An 8,347-nucleotide genomic window follows, 5' to 3' on the forward strand; every position below is an offset into this window, starting at 1 on the left:
TGGGATGACTATATCAACTTCACTCTTAATTTAACAGCATTGCATTGAACACTCTATTTTCTCTTATTTTTGTGTTACATATATGTTAGAATTCGAATGTCTGTGTCTACCAAGAATCCCACAAAGAATTTACTTAAAACTTTGCTAAATGAATATATGAAAGTTGACTTTTTAGGATACCATGTCTTCGAACCCATGAACACCATGGCCTGAACACAATGGACTGCCTCTCCTTCTGTCTTTCAGCAGCATTGTATTTATTAATCTTCAGTGTACAACTTCTGCAAGTTTGGTAATTCTTGTAACTAGTTATAACTAACATTCATAATGCAATACTTATATCTAACTAAATATGGCTAACCACTACCCATTTCACCATATGAAGCTGTTATAGATGGTAGTAGTTAAGATATAGTTTGTATTTTTCATTAACAACATAGCCTTTACAGAGAAGTGGGAGGTGGCTGATTGGGGAATGGACAGAGGAAAGAGGGCTTATGGGACTTATGGGGAGGGGGGAACTGGGAAGGGGGAAATCATTTGGAATGTAAACAAAGAATATAGAAAAAAACCCCAACAACTTAGCCTTTATAGCCCAAGTCTTTGCCCACCTATTTAGTGTAGAATACTTGAGATTTTTCTATGTAGACAATTGTGCCATCTTTGGAAAGAAATTTCTGTTGTTTTTTTCTTAGTTTGTATGCTTTTGAATTCCTGTTTCTGCCTTATTGTGCTGGCCAAAAATTCAGTCCAATTTTGAATAGAAATTGTAAGATGGACAATTTTGTGTTATTCCTCATTGTTAGGGGAAAATATTCATTTTCCACCACTAAGTGTGGCTGATTTTTCTCTATTCCTTCATTCATTCATCCCTCCCTCCACCTGTTCCCCTCTTTCTTTTTCCTTCCTTCCTTCCTTCCTTCCTTCCTTCCTTCCTTCCTTCCTTCCTTCCTTGGTAGGGTCTCATTATATAGCTCTAGATAGCCTAGAAAATGCTGTGTAGGCTGACTTCAAACACAGAGATTCACTGTCTCCGAGTTCTGGGATTAAAGGAGTGCACTACCATACCCAGACGTGGCTTTCCTGACAAGGCTGAGGCTGTCTTCTTCTGTTTCTAACCTGTTCACAGTCCTTATCTCAGAGTGGGTGTTTAATATTGTTTTGTCTTTTCTTTCTCAATTGATGTCATTTTTCTTTTATTTATTGTTTGTATGGTAGGTAGTCTAATGATTCATTGCAATGTGTGACACACTATGATATAATGTGTACTGGTGGAATTTTATGTATTTGTTGATACCGTGTTGAGAATTTTTATACCTACAGCTATATCTAGAGTTTTCTTTCTTGTTCAGTCTTTGGTTTTAATATTTATGGCTTTGTAAAATAACTTAAATATGTTTTCTTCTCTTCCATGATTCATAAAAGATATGTAGAATTGATATTACCTCTTTTTTTTTTTAAATGTTCGGTAGCATTCTCCATTGCAATAAAGTCTGTTGGCATCTTGATCATAGATTTTTCCAGGCTCCACAACTTTGAAAAATAATTCTGTTTATGCTACCAAGTTTATGACTTTTTAAAGTAGTAGCCTAAAATGACTCAGACAGAATATATAGGTAAATTTTTGTAGGTTTGAAGTTTTTTGTCTATTCTGTTTAAATTCTCCAACTTTTGCATGCAGGTCTCAGCAGCACTGACCTTGCATGTCTCAGCAGTGAGCTTGCATGCTGGTCTTAGCACTGACCTTTTATACCAGCCTTAGCACTTTAAACATACGTAGACCTGCTAAGTTTTCTTCTTTCCTGAATGATATTGTTAATTTTTGTCTTCTTCCCTTTTGTCATAGAGATAGAAGCTTGTTAGTTGTATTGATCATTTTGAAAAATTTTCTTTGAGGTTATCTATTTTATTATTGTTTCTAGGTTCAACTTTATTTACACTCTTTTTCTTATGATTTTCTTTCTCCAAAGTTTACTTTTATTTTTCTGATTTTTTGAGAAGAAAATTGATAACTCACATGAGATTTTTCTTCTTTTTTAATATAGGAATCGAATACAGTGTTTATAGTAAATTTCTCTGTGTTCAGTATTCTGTTTGCACAAATTTTGATGTGTTCCACTTTCATTTATATCTATCCAATTCAAAGCATATTTTAAATCTTTTAGTTACTCTGTCAATTATTTACATGTGTATTATTTAACCTTTCATCACTTAGAGATTTCCAGAAGCAGCAAGTACAGGCACTTATTATGAAAACATGAGGGCCTGAGTTTGAATTCCTAGTACCCACACAAAACCTGGGTGCAGATCCCAGATTTAATTAAGATCACCAAAATTAAGAAGGACTTAATCACTCTTTATGTGATGAGTCTATCACTGTGGGGCCTGGGGACATGGAGATATCAGGGGAGATTGCTGGTTGCCAGGCCAGCATCATATTCAGTGGGTGATACTATCTCTGAGGAATAAGGTGACAACTGATAGTCCAGAACACCTGATCTTCTCCTCTGGTCTTCCTACATGGAAGGGTGCAAGTACAAACCTATACCATGGGCATGTATATACACCCCACATTCACAGACTAAAGGAAAACACCAAGCCCTGCTTGGCCATGCAAGGGATGGAATAACATGATTTCTGTGTGTGTGAGTGTGTATGTACACATACACATGCAAATACATTACATACACATATACATATATATTACTTTATGTTCCTTCTTTTAGGAATGTCCTCTCTGCCAAGGTTAATGATTCCATGGTAATCAGAAACAGCAGGAGTCTGGAAGGTGAGGGTATGGCTAATATCTCAGCAAAATGGTAAATGCTGTGATCTTCAGGACAGCCCTTAAGGCTGTGAGAAAGAACTCTGAGAACATGAGCTCAAAAAATATATAATTTCTCAATTATGTAAAACACAAGGATGCATTTTGAATTGTGTAAAGAGCTTCACAGATCTAAAGGAACAGAGGCAGCTATACTATGATCCACCTTGTCAGAAAGATACTAAGGAAGGAAATAAAGAGATTTAGGGAGTGGTAATGGCAGGGCGTGTTTACAAAGTTTACAAAGGCAAGTTTATAAAGGCAGGCAGAACTCTGAATTCATTTGCACTCTTTAAAAAGGCTTATTACTTGCTGTCTTCTTTTAAGAATCAAGGGAATAAGGTCATGTGATGCTTATTCATGGGATAATCAAAAGGGAAGCCAGAGTAAAGACTGGATTAATAAGTAAATAAAAGATTTGGTTGGGTGATGGTAGCACATGCCTTTAATTCCAACACTTGGGAGGCAGAGGCAGGCAGATTTCTGAGTTTGAGGCCAGTCTCGTCTACCAAGTGAATTCCAGGACAGCCAGGGCTACACAGAGAAACCTTGTCTCAAAAAAAAAAAAAAACCATAAACAAAAACAAAAAACAAAAAATAAACAAACAAACAAAAAGATTTGGTCTTCAAACATTAGATGTTCTATGATCTAAGCCAATGAGGACAAATGTTTTTCAGTGCTAAATGGTACAACCTAATAAATATCAGGTCTTTCCCTGATATTTAAATATCCCTTAAACCAATATAGGTATGTTTTAAAAACTACTTGTCAAAAGTCCATCATCTTATAGTCAACAAAGAACATGTAACATTTTGATTATTATAATGTTAGTAGGAATGATATCTGTCCTTCAAAACAGCAGCTTAAATATGTCCTGCTGCTTTTGTTGTTATTCAGGTGAACAAAATATCTAGATGTGAACTACATTTTAGCTGGTACATCAAGAAGAGAAGATGTTTGGAAAAAGCTAGGCAGAAGCCAAACTGTAGACCTTAACTAAACATCTGGAATTTCCAGTCTTAGAAGTTTGTGAATAAGATGTGAGTTATCCAGTTAGACTGCTCTGCATAGGTAAGGATGAATGGGAAGAGCGTGAAAGGCAAGAAGCCTTTGTGGAAGGCTGTGGCCAAAAAGACCAAAGGAGAAAATGGGACCAGTGACGTTATATACAGCAGTCACTGAAACTTCTGGAGCATCCAGCTTGGATCTTCTGGAACAAGTTCAGACCAAAGAGACAAGGAGAAGTTTAGTCCCTGCATGAATATAGACTTGGGGATAGCACATATTTTTTAAATTTATTTTTGGTTCTTATTGAGCTCAGGAGGAGCCAAGTGTGATTCATAAGGGTATATACAGATATGATCCAAACTTTGATCTACTTTAGTCTGAGCATCAAAGACTATGGTTCTTGTTAACTGGGATACAGAATAAGCTTGATGACCTTGAGAAAAAGGCCAATTAAATCTGTAGTGCTCATTTTTCCCTGGTGGTCTTTTCAATGCCAAATATTTCTAATGATTTTCTTTTTTTTTCTTTTCTTCTTTATCTTCTTGTATGGCTTCACTGTTGAAAGGTAGCCTTAGGAAGAGTCAAGTCATTATATAGAAAACTCTTGCAAAAATTAAAACAAACAAACAAAATAGCCCATTATTCAATTATTGACATTTTACTGATGCACAGAATGGCACAGACAGCAACAGAACCATCAGCAGGTCTGGTATGTTCTTGATGCTTGCTAATCAGAGAGTATGCAGCCTACCCTAAGCACTGCAGCACCTTTCCAGATATTTCTTAGTATTGTTTGGCCTCAGTTTGTCACTCAGACCTTAACCCTCTCCTTCCCTTACCCTAGTCCTGGTAAGGGTGAGCAGAGAATTCCCACACATAGAAGTACCTACACTAGGAAAGAAAATACTGAAATATCAAAAGACTGTCTTTTTAGCCCCTCGTGTGCTAATGATGAAAAGTGTCATATATGATGAACAGTCCTATAGCTGTTCCTACAAATTCTCAGAGCCACTGAGCTGGAATAGACAGTACTCAGTTCACTGTAGAGATAGAACATGAAAGCTCAGACATTTATTCCCATTCTGTCCAATCTCAAAACTAACTAGTTAATGGCAGATAGATGCCTGATGAATCTAAAATAAACAAACAAACAAACAAACAAACAAATAAACAAGTAAACAAAGTAAAGAACTGCAGAATAAATGCAATAATGGCCCTTAAACTTACCAGTTAGGAAGCAGAAATGCTATTTGCTAATGCGTCTCCTTAGTTCCTGCTTTGCTCTGTCCTCAAATATGTAGTTTACACCAGATCCTTTGCTAACAACCCAAATTTCAAGGGACCTTTGTATATAATTGACTTCCAAACAGAAACCATTAAAACAAGTAAAATAGCAACAAAAATAAACCAAAACAATCTTGGCTTTATGTGGATGACAAGAAAATTGACAAATCATTCAAGTCCTGAGCTTCAGTGCCTAGCTAATGTTGTAACATTTATGTGTCATAATTCCTGCTTGCAAAGACCTTTGAAATACTCTAACAAAAGATTCAGTAGAACAAAGAAGTTAAGATTATCACTTATGGCAGAAAAGAATAAATTGGTGTTCCACGTGTTGTCTTTCAAGCCACATTATTCTTGGCCTTTATCCTCTCTGCTGCAGATGCAGGAAATGGACACTGATCAGTATTAAGCAGTATGCCTAGTCTTTGCCCAACATCTGCTGTGTGTTTTCATGCATTGCCTTAGTCAATATTTCTAGCAAGCTTTTTAAGGGAAGAAAAGGAATAAGAAACAGAAAGGATAAGTTTGTCAAGATTGCAGAGAACCCGCATTTGAAGGGAGACCTTTCCACTGCTTTGGTTTTTGTTTGTCTATCGGTCTGTCTGTCTGTCAATCTGTCTGTCTGTTTTGTTCTTTTGACATTTTTCTTTTTATTCTTTAATTTAAATACATTTTAAATAAAATATACTTTGATCATGTTTCCCATTTTCCTTTCTTCCAACTTCTTCCAAATCTCCTTTACTTATTCAAATTCTTGTTTCTTCCCAACTTTTCCAAAAGTAGCAAGAAAAAAATTTAAAAAAATGAAACTCCACAGAAACAAATAATAAGACAAAAATGATGAAAGCACATCTGGTTTGGTTTCCTCTCGCTTTGAGTAAGCATTTTAAACAGTCCATGTGGGAAAAAAATGCAGTGACTGCAGAGACCCTGCTCTGCCATATATCCCTGATATGACAGATGGCTCTACTGTCTTAAGACATTTATCAGATGTTTGTTGGCTTGTTCAACAAGAAGTCCAGTGAGATAAAGCAGCATACCGACCCAGCCTACATTTTTAAAGACCTCACAGTGTTGTAAGTGGAGGCAAACAATGAATATTGTAGTATAGTACTCTTAAGACTTTAGATTGATGTGCCTGGAACAGTATCAACTTTACAATTTCCAAAAGGAGAGAGTTATTTGTCAAGACTCAATTGCATGCATTCATCTGTATCTATTTTTGTGTCTTCTCTTATCCCTAGTTCTGCATTCTTGCCTGTGCTTTCCCTAGCCTGGGAAAAGCTAGGGAAGCCAGAGTCTTACAAATACAGTGGTGGATGCTAGCAGCCAACCATTGGACTAAGCACAGGGTCTACAATGGAGGAGTTAGAGAAAGGACTGAAGGAGATAAAGGGGTTTGCAACCTCATAGGGAGAACAACAGTATCAACCCACCAGACCTCCAGAGCTCCCAGGGACTAAGCCATCAACCAAGGAGTACACCTGGCTCCAGCTGCATATGTAGCAGAGGATTGCCTTGCCAGGCATCAATGGGAGGAGAGTTACTTGGTCCTATGAAGGCTTGATAAGATACCCCAGTATAGGAGAATTGAAGGCAGGGAAGTGGGAGTGGCAGAGGTAGAGGAACTCTCTCACAGAAGCGGGGGGAATGGGGGATGGAATGGGGGTTTCTGGGAGGGGGGATACCAGGAAAGGGGATAACATTTGAAATGTAAATAAAAGAAAATATCCAATAAAAAAAGAAAATAATTTAGTTATCTAACATCCTTGTAGTTAGCCTGGATGTAGTATAAAACTGGTTCTTCCAAATAGATGCCTTTGCATGAAAGCAAAGATGAAAAGGAGTGATGAGGCAGAGGCCATGCACCGGTGGCCCAAGCCAGCAACCATCAGCAATGACTGTGAAAGGAAGTGAGAGCAGCTGCATCAGCTTCTCCACTTGCATTGTGACAGACACAAGAGCATTGTGGCTGCAGCAGTTGGATTGGTGTTAGAGTCATTTTGAGTCTTAGGGGAAGACTCTTTTGGAACCCCATTTTCTCTAAAGGATCCATCAACTGCTGTCCTCAAGCCTTCCTAACAACATTATATACACTTAACTGATATATATTATATATACAAACTGATTTATATACATTATATATATCAGTGGCTTCCTTATTTACATATGCAGATTTCTTGCATATGTGCCTTTCTTGCCTACATGTCTGACACATATAAAGGTTTAGGAAGAGGGAATAATTGGCAGAGAAGGTAGAAAGCAATTAATCTTGAGAAATCGTATGCTCAGCAGTATCATGCATCTCTTCAACTGTATGTTCATCTTGACTGACTTACAGTGGAGAATGTCATCAGCTTCGATGGGGCATAACAGTTACCCACAGTCCTTTGCACACTGATCTCTGTGGTAAAGCATAAACGAGAAAGGTACTGAGAAGGACATGGATGACATCTTTGAAGGTAGAGAGGTTGCTTACAGAGATTCAATGAAGAAACTTGAATCTTGGGAGACAGAGGCCTCTGTGAGGAATGCCAGGGCATTCTGGATAGACTATCAGAAACTCCTGAGGTGATCTGGAGGCCAGCCACGGGGAGGCACCTTGCTCGGGTGAGTCCGTCTGACCTGGCAAAGCGGAGGATCCATCCGGAAGCCTCTGGCGGGAGCCTTAGGGTTGCCACTTCTAGATCTGAAGCAGCCTGGGCCACGTGCCCCATCCCCAAGCAGTGCAGAGGGCCAGCCGTGCATCTGGAGGTCTGCTGCAGGGAGGCATCATGCAAGGGTGAGTCCTGCATTGACAGACAACAAGACCAACTAACACCAGTGAGATCTAGATGGCAAAAGGCAAATGTAGGAACGTTACTAACAGAAATCAAGGCAATATGGCAGCATCTGAACCCAATTCTCTGTTAATAGCAGGTCCTGGATACCCCAACACACCAGAAAAGCAAGATTTGGTTGTAAAATCACTGGTCATGATGCTGTTACAAGAACACATGAAGGACCTAAATAAATCTCTTAAAGAAATTCAGGAGAAAAATGATCAAAAGCTAGAAGCCCTTACAACGGAAACACAAAAATCACTTAAAGAAATTCAGGAGAATATGTGTCAAACGATAGTAGCCAATAAGGAGGAAATGCAAAAATAACTTTAAAAAATACAGGAGAACTCTGACCAACAGGCAGAAGTCATGAAAGAAGAAACACAAAAATCTCTCAAAGAATTACAT

This window comes from Apodemus sylvaticus, chromosome 8 (assembly GCF_947179515.1).
Source record: "Apodemus sylvaticus chromosome 8, mApoSyl1.1, whole genome shotgun sequence".
Lineage (NCBI taxonomy): Eukaryota > Metazoa > Chordata > Mammalia > Rodentia > Muridae > Apodemus > Apodemus sylvaticus.